Source organism: Rhinoderma darwinii, chromosome 11 (genome assembly GCF_050947455.1).
Source record: "Rhinoderma darwinii isolate aRhiDar2 chromosome 11, aRhiDar2.hap1, whole genome shotgun sequence".
In the NCBI taxonomy this organism is placed as follows: Eukaryota; Metazoa; Chordata; class Amphibia; order Anura; family Rhinodermatidae; genus Rhinoderma; species Rhinoderma darwinii.
Window position 1 is genome coordinate 12932846 of NC_134697.1, and position 12369 is coordinate 12945214.

Sequence of the window (12369 nt, forward strand, 5' to 3'; positions counted from 1 at the left end):
AATGTCACATTGCGGACAAATTTTAAGGGACAGTTTACACAGCGTTTTTTAATAAAACCATAATAAACATAATCTAGTTTTTTAACCCCTTCCCGCCGCTGCCATTTTTCAGGCTTTCATTTTCGTTTTTTCCTCCCCACTTTCCAAAAGCCATAACTTTTATTATTTTTCCATCTATATAGTCCTATGAGGGCTTGATTTTTGCGGGACGAGTTGTCGTTTTTCGTAGCACCATTTATTGTGCCATATAATGTACATGGAAACGGAAAAATTATTGGTATGGAAGAAAATGAAGAAAACTGCGATTCCTCCATTCTTTTTTTGTGCGTCGTTTTTACGGAATTCACTGTGCAATTAAAACAACATGTTAACTTTATTCTGTGGGTCAATACGATTACAATTATAACAAATATATATATTGTTTTTTTCTATATTTTACTACTTTTACAAGTAAAAACCTAAGTGTGAGGCCTCATGCACACGACCGTGCTCGTAATTACGACTCGTAATTACGAGCACGGCCGGGCACGGCCGGCCACGGGCAGCCGGCCGCTTTTCCGAGTCGTGCTCCCATTATAAAGTATAGCAGCACGGCCCGTAAAATAAAAAAATAGAACATGCTCTATTTTTTTAACGGCACTGGCACCTTCCCTTGAGAAAACGGGAAGGAACCCGTGGCTAACAGAAGTCTATGGGCCCTTTATTGCGACCCGCAATAACGGGTGTTTTTACGGTCGTGTGCATGAGGCCTAAAAAATACAATTTATCTTGTGTCGCCAAATTCTGAGCCATAACATGTTTATTTTTCCGACAATTAAGTGGTATGAGGGCTTATTTTTGGCGGGATAAGCTGTCGTTTTTAATGATACCATTTTGGTGTACATGCGATGTTTTGATCACTTTTTCATTTTTTGAGGGAGATGAGGTAACCAAAAAATAGAGATTCTGCTGTTTACAATTTTATTTTAATTTTTTTACGACGTTCACCGTGTGGGTTAAATAATGATATATTGTAATAGTTCAGACTTTTACGGACGTGGCAATACCAATTATGTTTGTGTATTTATTTTTTTTAACTTTTATTTTCTAATTTATTTATTTTTCATACAAAAAAAACGTTATTTTACAAATTTTAACTTTTTTTTTTTATTCGTCCCCCTAGGGGACTTCAACCAGCGATTGTTAGATCGCTTGCACGATATACGGCAATACTAATGTATCGTGATTCTGACCGGCTTCTATTTAGCCCTGCTGTAGGCAGGGCTTAATGGGACCACAAACATGGCCCGCCAGGCAGCCATAGCAAACATCGCCCCCCCCGCAATTTAGTTGCAGGGGCGCGATGATCTGTTAGAGGGGGTCGCCCCCTCTTTCTAGCGATTTAAATGCTGTGATCGCTATTGACCGCGGCATTTAACGGGTTAAACGAGCGGGATCGCGCTCGAGCGCGACCACGCTCGTTACTTTGAGGTGTCGGCTGTAACATACAGCCGACACCGGCATTGTATGGAGCGGGTTCACTCAGTGAGCCTGTTCCATACTTCCCCTACCTGACTTTGGCGTAATGACGGGGTAAGGAGACAGACAGGTGAGCCCTAATCAACCCGTCACTCAGTCCCTGCCTACTTGCACAACCCGTCCTAGGCGAGGGCGTATAACTGGGCGACTGTCCCTACGCTCAATATGTGCACGGCAGACAAACAGACAAGGGTACACAGAAGCTAAGGAAATGGGGCAGTTGCCTACGGCAACACCGTGGGCAACAAGAGTAGTGAACGAGCCGAGTCAAACCATGAGTGTACGAGGTACCAAACGCAGAGCAGGAGCGTAGTCAGTAAAGCCAGGGTCAATATGAAGCAGAGGTCAATAATAATAGCTGGAACAGTAGAGCCAGGAAACAAGAGAGAATCACAGGCAAAGACAAGAAGCAAATGAAGGTATACATAGACCGAGGGCGGGAGCTAGAACCATCTGGCCAGGCTGTGATAGGTTCTCCCACTCCTCAGCCTACCAGCCTGAGTGATAGCAGATCGAGTCACTCTATCAGACCTAGGAGCAGATGCAGACTCATTAACCAGGGGCGTCGACACAGAAGCTGTGTCTGGCAGATCCTTTACAGAAGGCCTCCAGGAGGAGGACGTATAATGTAGATATCACTCGAGCCGGTATATCTGATTGAAGTACTATGGATTCAAATGCAGTAGTTGTGGTTATACGCATCCCTCCCGGCAGGGCCGAACGCAAGAAGGTAGCCAATTGGGCATACTCGAGCCACGAAAGAGTCCTCCCAGGGCAGGTCCCACGCAACTCCGAAAAGGGAGGATGTCGACCATTGTCTGACATTATCTGGCATAACTGTGCGTCAGCAGAGGAGGGCCAGATCAGAAATACTTTTTTGTTCACAGCTGGTGGAAATTCTGGATTATCAAATAGTGGGATAAGAAGCCCAGGTCAATGCAAAAGTCCCTTTCGGACTAAAAGTCTATCCCAGAGAGTGAGGAAATGTTGGGTAAATATAGGGAAGGTTGGGCGAGCTGGTCTATGATTGGGCAGAATCCATGGCAATGATCTAAGAGAGAGCGACAATGGACCTCTCAATCCAAACCCACTGTTTATTGAGGCTAATGTAGAACCAATCCACAGCTCTTGCAAGGATAACGGCTTGATGGTATACCGAAAGGTCAGGGAGTCCAGTTCCCCCTTTCAGTTTTGGACGAGACAGTGCCCTCTGATTGAGGCGTGGCCTCAGGTTGGCCCAGACAAATTTTCGAAATGCATTCTCTAGATTCTTAAAAAACTCCCTAGGGACCAGGACAGGAATGGCCTGGAATAAGAACGAAAAGCAGAGGAACAATGTCAATTTTGATAGCGTTCATACGGCAAAACCAGGACAGTTGGGCTCTATCATATGATTGTAGATTCTTGAGGGTAAGTTGGAGTAGAGGAGGAAAGTTAAAGGAATATAGATCTGCCACATCCCTAGGAATCTGAACCCCCAAGTACTTAATGGACCTCGGTGGCCATTTAAAAGAGAAGAATGATTGTAGGTGATCTAGCAGATCAATAGATAGGGAGATGTTTAAAGCTTCTGTTTTGGTATAATTTACTTTGAAATTACTTACCTGACCAAATGTCTCAAATTCGCATATGAGCACCGGAAAGGAAATCATGGGATTCGTAACAAAGAGTAAAAGGTCTGCATACAAAGCCAGTTTATGATGATTCCGACCTGTTCTAATCCCAGAGATATCGGGAGAGTTGCGGATAGCCATCCCCAAGTGCTCCATTGTGATAACCTAGAGTAATGGGGACAGCGGGCATCCCTGTCTAGCAGGGGCGTAGCTAAAGGCTCATGGGCCCCGGTGCAAAAGTTCTTCTTGGGCCCCCCCAAACTTCTTCTCATGACAGACAGCCCTCAGCTTTCAGTGACTAAACGATGCAGCACTAGCAGCCAGTCGTGTCACTAAGGTCTTAATATGTCACGGGCAATAGCCCCAATACATATCTCCCCCCCCCCCCCCAAAAAAAATAATTTATGTGTGTGTGTGTGTGTGTGTGTGCGCGTGTGTGGATTTCTATACATACATATATATGAAACAGCATATCTATAGCACTACGATCCTAAAGCTAGTGATAGGATTAGATACAGTGGCTCAGCAGACAGTATCACACATGATAGGATTAGATACAGTGGCTTAGCAGACAGTATCACACATGATAGGATTAGATACAGTGGCTCAGCGGACAGTATCACACATGATAGGATTAGATACAGTGGCTCAGCAGACAGTATCACACATGATAGGATAAGATACAGTGGCCCAGCAGACAGTATCACACATGATAGGATTAGATACAGTGGCCCAGCAGACAGTATCACACATGATAGGATTAGATACAGTGGCTTAGCAGACAGTATCACACATGATAGGATTAGATACAGTGGCTCAGCGGACAGTATCACACATGATAGGATTAGATACAGTGGCTCAGCAGACAGTATCACACATGATAGGATTAGATACAGTGGCCCAGCAGACAGTATCACACATGATAGGATTAGATACAGTGGCCCAGCAGACAGTATCACACATGATAGGATTAGATATAGTGGCTCAGCAGACAGTATCACACATGATAGGATTAGATATAGGGCCCATTGCCATTGCGGCTCCAGCGCTGAACCACGGAAAGGTAAGTCTAATAATTGTTTTGCTTTTTTATGTGTTTGTTTTTTACAGGTTTGGTTGTTGGACTACTTCGGATTCGAGGACTACGGTGATGATGGAATTTTTTTCACAATAAAATCGTTAATGAGGGTTGTGTGGGTTTTTTTTTTTTTATTTCAATAAAATATTTTTATATTCTGTGTATTTGTATTTTTTTAAAATTTGATCACTACCGCCTTATGAATAGACGCTGGCTGACATCGTCCATTACTAAGGCAGGGCTTTCTGCTAGCCGTTACAGAGGCTATCACTAAAGACCCATTATTAGCCCGGTACCCACCGCCACCCGGGGTACCAAGAAGAGCTGCATACGATCCGGTACACAACATCTGTAGCGATGACTAGGTACTGGGCGGCCGCAGGCTGGTATTATTAGGCTAGGAAAGGCCAGAAACGGTGACCTCCCACCCTGGTAATGCTAGGCTGCTGCTATGTTGTTCAGGCTGGTTATGAAAAATGGAGGATACCCCACATCATTTTTTCCAATTGTTTATTATTATTATTATATATTTTTTAAATGACATGGGCTCCCCATTTTTATAACCAGCCAGAAACAACACAGCAGCAGCAGCCTAGCATTACCAGGGTGGGAAGGACCACAGTTTTTGGACTTCCCAACCTAATAATGCCAGCCTGCAGCCGCACCCAGTGCACGACCATCCCTACAGATGGTCAAGTAGTGGATCGTACCCGGCTCTTCCTGGTACCCCTGGTGGCGGTGGGTATCAGGGTAATAATGGGGGTTAGTGTTAGCCTCTGGACCGGCTAACACTAAGCCCTGCCTTAGTAATGGACGCTGTCAGCCAGCATCTATTAATAAGGCGGTAGTAATAAAGATTTAAAAAATACAAATACACAGAAAAAATATTTTATTGAAATAAAAACACTCAAACAACCCTCATTAACCATTTTATTGAAAATAAAAAATGTAATCCAAGTAGTCCTCGAATCCGACGTAGTCCAACGACCGATCCTGTAAAAAAAAACACAAACAAAAAACAAACATTAGTAACCAATATGGTAGGCTTAGATACAGGGCCCATGTGTGATACTGTTTGTTGGACCCTGTATCTAAGCCTATCACGAGGTAGGCTTAGAAACAGGGTCCAGCAGACAGTAATCTTATACAGTATAAGATTATTGTTTCCTGGTGCCCTGTATCTAAGCCTACCATGTGTTAAGCTTAGATACAGAGTCCATCAGACAGGATCACACATGGGCCCTGTAGCTAAGCCTACCATGTGGTTGGCTTAGATACAGTGCTCAGCAGACAGGATCATACAATGTGTGATCCTGTCTGCTGGGCCCTGTATCCAAGTCTACCACATGGTCAGCTTAAAGGGGTTGTCCAGTCCCTAAAAATTGATGGCCTATCCTCCTCAGGATAGGCCATCAATAGCTCATGGGTCGGGGTCCGACACTGCCCAGTCCCCCGCCAATCAGCTGTTTTGAAGGGGGTGCAGTGCTCGCATAAGCGCTGCTTCCCCTTCATTCCGGTCACTTGCCCACACTGTGAATCTCCGACACAGCGCGATTCACAGGGCCCCCAGCAGACCGTAATAGTATACTCACCCTCCTCTTCGGCTCCGGCCGCAGCGGAGGTCCTGACTCCATCCAGTCGGGATGTTGTGCGAGGCGCACAGCGTTGTGACGTCATGATGCAAAGAGATGTCAGGACCTCCGCTGCGCTCCGGAACGAGGAGGGTAAGTACTGTCAGTCAATATAGTAACAGGGGCCCGTGTAGTTTATTACAAAGGCCCCAGTTACTATTGTAACTCTTTATAGACGTGGTGTGGGAGGCCATGGGCTCCCCTGGCTTCAGGGCCTGGTAGCAATTGCGACCCCTATAGTTACATCATTATATGTATGTGTTTGTTTATTTATTTTTATATATATATATATATATATATATATATTTCTAGAGGTGTGACTGCTCAGCATGACAGACATACGTACACACAGTGAAGGGGTTAAGAGCTGGATTACTAGCTGGTACTTACATCTGCTGTGGGGTCAGCAGCTGGTACTGCGGGGGAGCAGCAGACACGCACACCATCTTCTTGCTGTAGCCATTCTTTCCCTCTGCACAGGTCACGAGGAAGAGGGAAAACAGCTAGAAGTGAGCTGATTGGGTGGACAGTACAGTGGGCGGGCCTGGGTTTCGTAAGATGGGTGGATTCATGTATCAAGCATTTTCCACCGTCTTTTCCCCTCCGCGCAATGACTCTCTGACAGCTGAGCTGCCACCAATGCTTTAAGCTACATTACTGGGTCTCTTTTGTACCCCAGCAGGGACCCAGCAATGTAAAGTAATCATTGCACCGCTAGTGTGGTGAGGGGGGCCTGCGGGCCCCCCTAGCTACGGGGCCCGGTCGCAGTTGCGACCGCTGCGACCCCTATAGCTACGCCATTGCTGTCTAGTACCGTTAGCAATCGGTAAGGGTGAAGAGAGTACACCATTGGCCCTTGCTTTAGCTGTAGGTTTCTGGTAGAGAGAGAGGATCCTTTCTAACATTATGGGTCCAATTCCTATCTGGTGTATGGCAACCTTAAAAACGTCCAATGGACCCGGTCAAAAGCTCTTTCCGTGTCCACGGACACTAGACACGTGGGTATTGACATTTTCTTGACATATGACATTAATAGAATGGTTTTATTAGTTTCGTCTCGCGCTTCTCTACGGAGGACAAACCCTGCTTAGTCTGAGTGTATAATCCGTGCAAGGAGTGGGGCTAACCCATTCGCAATAGCCTTTGAATAATGTTTAACATCTACATTTATCAGGGAGATCTGGCAATAATTTGTGCATATGGAGGGGTCTTTCCCTGGTTTGGGAATAACAGTAATAGTCGCCGATAATGTTTGTGGGGTGAAAGGTGTCATAGTTGACAGAGTTGTAGACCCTGGTTATAAAGGAGAGAAGCTTAGGAAGAAAGGCCTTGTAGAAGGAAGTCGGGAATCCATCCAGACCCGGACTTTTACCAGCTGGGGAAGATTTAATGACCCTGTGCACTTCCGATTCTGAGAAAGCCGTACTTAGCGAGGAGGTCTCAGTCTAATCTAGTACCGGCAAGGCTGTGTTTGCAACGTATAGGTCAATTTTCCGCTGGAGTTCGTTAGGTGACATGTCTGCTAAAGGGCCTTTAAGGTTGTATAGGGAATGGTAGTAGTCTTTAAAGGTGTGTACAATGTTCTCTGGTTTATATCTGAGCTCGCCAGACGCTGTTTTGATCATTGGAATAAATAATTGAGGAACTCTCGGGTGAAGTGATCTAGCTAAAGCTCTACCGCATTTATTCGATGAGTAACGATGTGTATGGTCACGAAAAGACGCATGTGCCTGGTCAATTACATTTCTCAAAGAATTCCTAGCCTGTTGGCTAGTTGGGTCTGTGTATGATTAGATTCTAGAACCTGTATTCGAGACAATAGATTCTTAATTGCAAAGGCCCTTTCTTTTTTCAGTCTCGATCCTTGTATGAAAGTGCCCTGCAATACGCTCTTTAAGGCCCCTCATTGGACAGGGAGTGTGGTGGGATCCAAAGCATGATGGTCTAGAAACTCGGAAATAGAGCGATTTAATAGCATCCTGACAAACCGAATCCCTCAAAAGATGAGGGTTCAGTCTCCAATGCCACTCTCAGGATAGTGTCTGGGAGGGTGAGGGATAGGAAGACAGGCGCATGGTCTGCCTAAATCATAGAGCCAATCCGAGATTCTGGTGAACAGGAGATTAAGTGATGGCTGATGAGGAACAAATCTATCCTGCTATACATGTGGACTGGAAAAGAAAAGGTTGAGGGTTAAGAACGACTGAAAGTCTGAAATTCAGGAGCAGTTTTCCCTTAAACGGCTCAGTATTTTCAGCCGTTTTTGATTTTGTGTGTGCACATACCATGATGAAAGTGAAGTGAATGACTTTTAAATTGACAGGTTCACATGTCGTGTAATTGACGTGTTTTTTTTATGCGCATTTTACGTGACAAAAACCGCATAAACGCTTGATTACGTTTTAATTTACATAATTAGTAAAGTGCGCTGTTAGTACATACAGTGTGCTTTTTTACACACGCGTTTTTAAAAAACGTATTGTGTAAGTAAAGAAGTGTCGAGTCAATTCCTTTGCGCGTAAAACGTGCCAAATGTTCCCACAGTCAATGGGAGTCCTAATTATGTGCCAAAACGCACACACAAAAAGCGTCAAACGCTTGATTACGTTTCCCATTTACATCAATGGGAAAGTGAGCCGTTAGTTTTTTTTTCCGCAAGCGTTTTTAAAAAACGTGTTGCGTAAAATAGTGGGGTGTAGTTGCGTGTGGCGCAGTTGCATGTTTGGGGGGATATGTGTGGGGGTGTGCTCGTCGCTGATTCTTTAAAACAGTTGATAAGCAGCTATGAAGGATCAGTGGCGCCCGTGCATACTCCGCACGCACACACAGTTATAGCAGGTGCAAGGGGGGGCGTGAGGGGGCTGTGAGAGAGAGGGACACACACACCCCCCTTACCTGCAGTGCGGCCAGTCTTCATAATGGCGCTGGCTTTCCCCCTACAAACCAGCTTCTTTGCTGGGTCGCTCTGAACTGCGATTGGCGATGGGAGCCTTTCATTGTGTCCTATGCACTGTGCTGCCGTATTCCATCTGTGTATGCCGTTAAGAGACACATACACAGATGAAATAAAACATGGCAGCCCCAGTACAGTAAGAAAGTGTTGTTAAAAAAACAAAACATTGTATGTGAAAAAAGTCAATATAATATTTTATTAAATAAAAACATAAATTAATTTAAAAACAATAATCATGACACTGTCCCTTTAAATTCCCTAATGACAATGAGATGGCTCTGTCCCAGTCTACACAGCAAACCTGAAGTGTCAGCTACAGAAGACCGGAAATGTCAGGTTATTGTACGCCACTCTAGTGGCCAGTAAACATGTTTTAATATTTTAGGATTAGACATGAAAAATTTAAAAGTAACATTATTTTTTTTTTATACTGTGTCTCCTTGGTTACAGACAACAAACCCTGTGAGGTTGGATGCTGAAGTCATGCACACTTTAATTTGCCCTGCTACTTTATGATACAGACATTTGGTTGGTTAGCAAAAAGTGGGGAACGGATGGAAGGGAGTATGACTGCAGAATCAGATTACAGTGTTTGTTTATTTATTGTCTGTTACCATGGAGATGCAAAAATCCTACCGTTTTGTGTTTACAGTTCGGCTGGGTTCACACGACCTCGCATGGGTTTTACACCTCGCATTACGTCTGAAAACACGGCTCCAATACGTCGGCAAACATCTGCCCATTCATTTCAATGGGTTTGCCGACGTACTGTGCCGACGACCTGTCATTTTACGCGTCGCTGTCAAAAGACGGCGCGTAAAATAACAGCCTCGGCAAAGAAGTGCAGGACACTTCTTGGGACGTAATTGGAGCCTTTTTCCATTGAATTCAATGAAGAACAGCTCCAAATTACATCCGTAATTGACGCCTCGCAAAACGCGAGTACGAGCAATTACATCTGAAATGCAGGAGCTGTTTTGTCCTGAAAACAGCTTCGTAATTTCAGGCGTATCGGAGGCTGCCGTGTGAACATACCCTTCCTGTGCAGGCCTATGCATTTCAATAGCAACAGACCACAAACAAGCCCTACCTATATAGTCTGATTCAGCAGTCATACTCTATCTTATTTGTAGAAAGGAGTGTGACTGCAGAATCCGACTACACAGAGTTAAGCCTCATGCACACGGCCGTGCTCGTAACCACGGTCTGCGATTACGGGCACGGTGGCCGCGGACAGCCACCCGCATTTTCGGCCCGTGCTCCTATACTTTGTAGCACAGTCTGTAAAAAACAAAAGTTAGGACATGTCCGATCTTTTGCCGAGGCTTTCTATGGCCCGGACACCTTCCTGTAAATATACAGGAAGGTGTCCGTGGTCAATAGAAATGAATGGGTCTGTAATTGCGGACGAATTCTACGGTTGTGTGCATGGGGCCTATGTCTGTAATCTGTTACCATTTAGACGCAAAGTTCTGCATAGGAGTTGTAGACACAAAACGGTATTAAATTTAAATATTTAAATCAAGGCCAAGGTGCTTAATGTTTTTTTATTTTAAATGAACTGAAGCAATAAAGAAAAATAAAACACATTACCGCTTGGTTGCCATGGTCACAAATCATCACCCAGCAATGACAACGAGATGCAGCGCGTTGGTGACATTTAGAGTGGATTTACACGCGCCAGATTTTGTTCCAGATCTTTTCTGCGACTGAAAATTCGTTCCATTCATCGGAATGGAGTTGTTTCTGCAGCAAGTGCCCATAGCAACCAATCGCAGCGCAGCTTTAATTTCTCAACAGTGTTCTAAGAAATAAAAGATGGACTGCAACAAAGACCGTTTTTGTGTTAGAAAATTTTCATATATACATATATATATATATATATACACATACACTGTATATATAATACATTTTTTTATTTTTTTATTATTAACCTTCTGCACTGACTACAAATCCCAGCTACCCCCGCTGTTCAGTGCCCCTCCCACTGTATGATGCTGCCACAGTGGAGAGACTTCATTGGAGGAGAGGAATTGCAGCCAGCTCTGTAGAGGATAAGGGGTGTGACCTGCAGCTAGAGGGTTGCCTTGACTACCTGAGAGGAAAGTGTGATTCAGGGCCTTGAGAAGAGCTTGTAGTGTGGGGAGAGGAATCCCCCGGGCCGGGGACTCGGCACCTTACATTATGTATGTGATCTGCCCCTGCACAACAGTCATTTTTAGTCCTGGTGCAGCCCTGTGAACAGCTCTGAGTGCATAACTGGTTACCACAAGTGACTGTGCTGTATTGTATTCAGGCCTTGCCGTGCCGAGACTCCCTGCTTCACACAGTCTGGAATGGTCAATACCTGCCCCTAGACATTACCATATGGAACTGGTTCACAGCGAAGGACAATTGAGGTAAGTATGTGAGTCCTCGTAAAATGACCCTTCACTATGTCAAGAGCCAGATCTGATGGGAAAACAAGATACGGACGCAATGGTCGAGCCTGACAAGAAGCACGTCCAGATCCACCCAGAATTTATCCCACTTGGCGGGATTAGTCGCATAACAATATCAACATTTTACATTCGCATGTATATAACAATCACCTCACACGTATTGTCAGCCGGCGGCTGCACAAACCAGGTACAACTAACAGATGTGGTGGCAGCCTATACATGTCTCAGTCCTGGGGCGGCTCCAGTAGTGAGGGAATAGAAGAAGTAACAGAGTCCCACATTTCTTCTATAAAAGATAAGAAAAACTCTATCCAGAGGATCCTCATTGCTCTATGTTATCTAGATCGGCCCTCTAGAGTCCTCCGATTCCGACATTCGATGATTCCTCAGATGATAGAAAAGGCACAAATGACACTGAATGATCATGATACCAAAAGCCGCTACCAGCCAGATGGAGGGTCGTGTGACGCAAATTGTCCAACAACAATCTCCATTGAAGAACACTGTGCACGTGCTGGTTTCCTTGACGTCTGCCACCTGCACAGGTGATAGTTTGGTAGTAAGTTTACCAAATACTTTCATCCAGCGACAGACTGGAGTTCCTTGTGCCCACCAGAGGATATGATTTTGAGGGCCCACCCTCCATCTATATCATCATAATCCTTGTTGTTATCATTGTACACACAGGACATATCAGCAGTAATGTCTCATAGGTTATTTTTTAATCAACTCATTCGAAATAGACCCTAGTGGCGAGTGATTGCTCCAAAGTCACCTCCAAATCGGGTTGTTTTCTGCTGGACCTTTAAGGCCCACTGGAGGACCCTCTGGTGGGCTAGTCCGACCCTGCTTTCATCTGCACTTATGCAAGTTCTGGACGTCCAGGCAAAACACAACTTTATTAATCAAGAGTCTGGGAACAAGAGGGGCCCATAGCCAATCACGACACCACAAGCCATAATCCGGGGGGCACACCTGTCCACCTGCTGAAATTCTCCAATTCAAATTCTACAAGGGGTCCGCCCATCCCAGTCATATATTTCAGGCTAACCAAGTTCCCCATCCCTCAAGCTGACTGGCCGCCCCAGTCAGCCTCCGACTGCCGCTGTTTGTCCTCCAGTTGCTGCAAAGGCTT

At 45.0% G+C, this 12369-nt stretch overlaps 1 long non-coding RNA gene across 1 annotated transcript in view; it reads right to left on the reverse strand.

Annotated features, from left to right (window-relative positions):
• LOC142663600 (uncharacterized) overlaps window positions 1-10592 on the reverse strand; it is a 66074-nt gene extending 55482 nt beyond the window's left edge. The window contains exon 1 of the long non-coding RNA XR_012851117.1: window positions 10387-10592. This is a non-coding gene — a long non-coding RNA (uncharacterized LOC142663600). The remainder of the gene's footprint in view (window positions 1-10386) is intronic.
• Between the last annotated feature and the right edge of the window lie 1777 nt (window positions 10593-12369).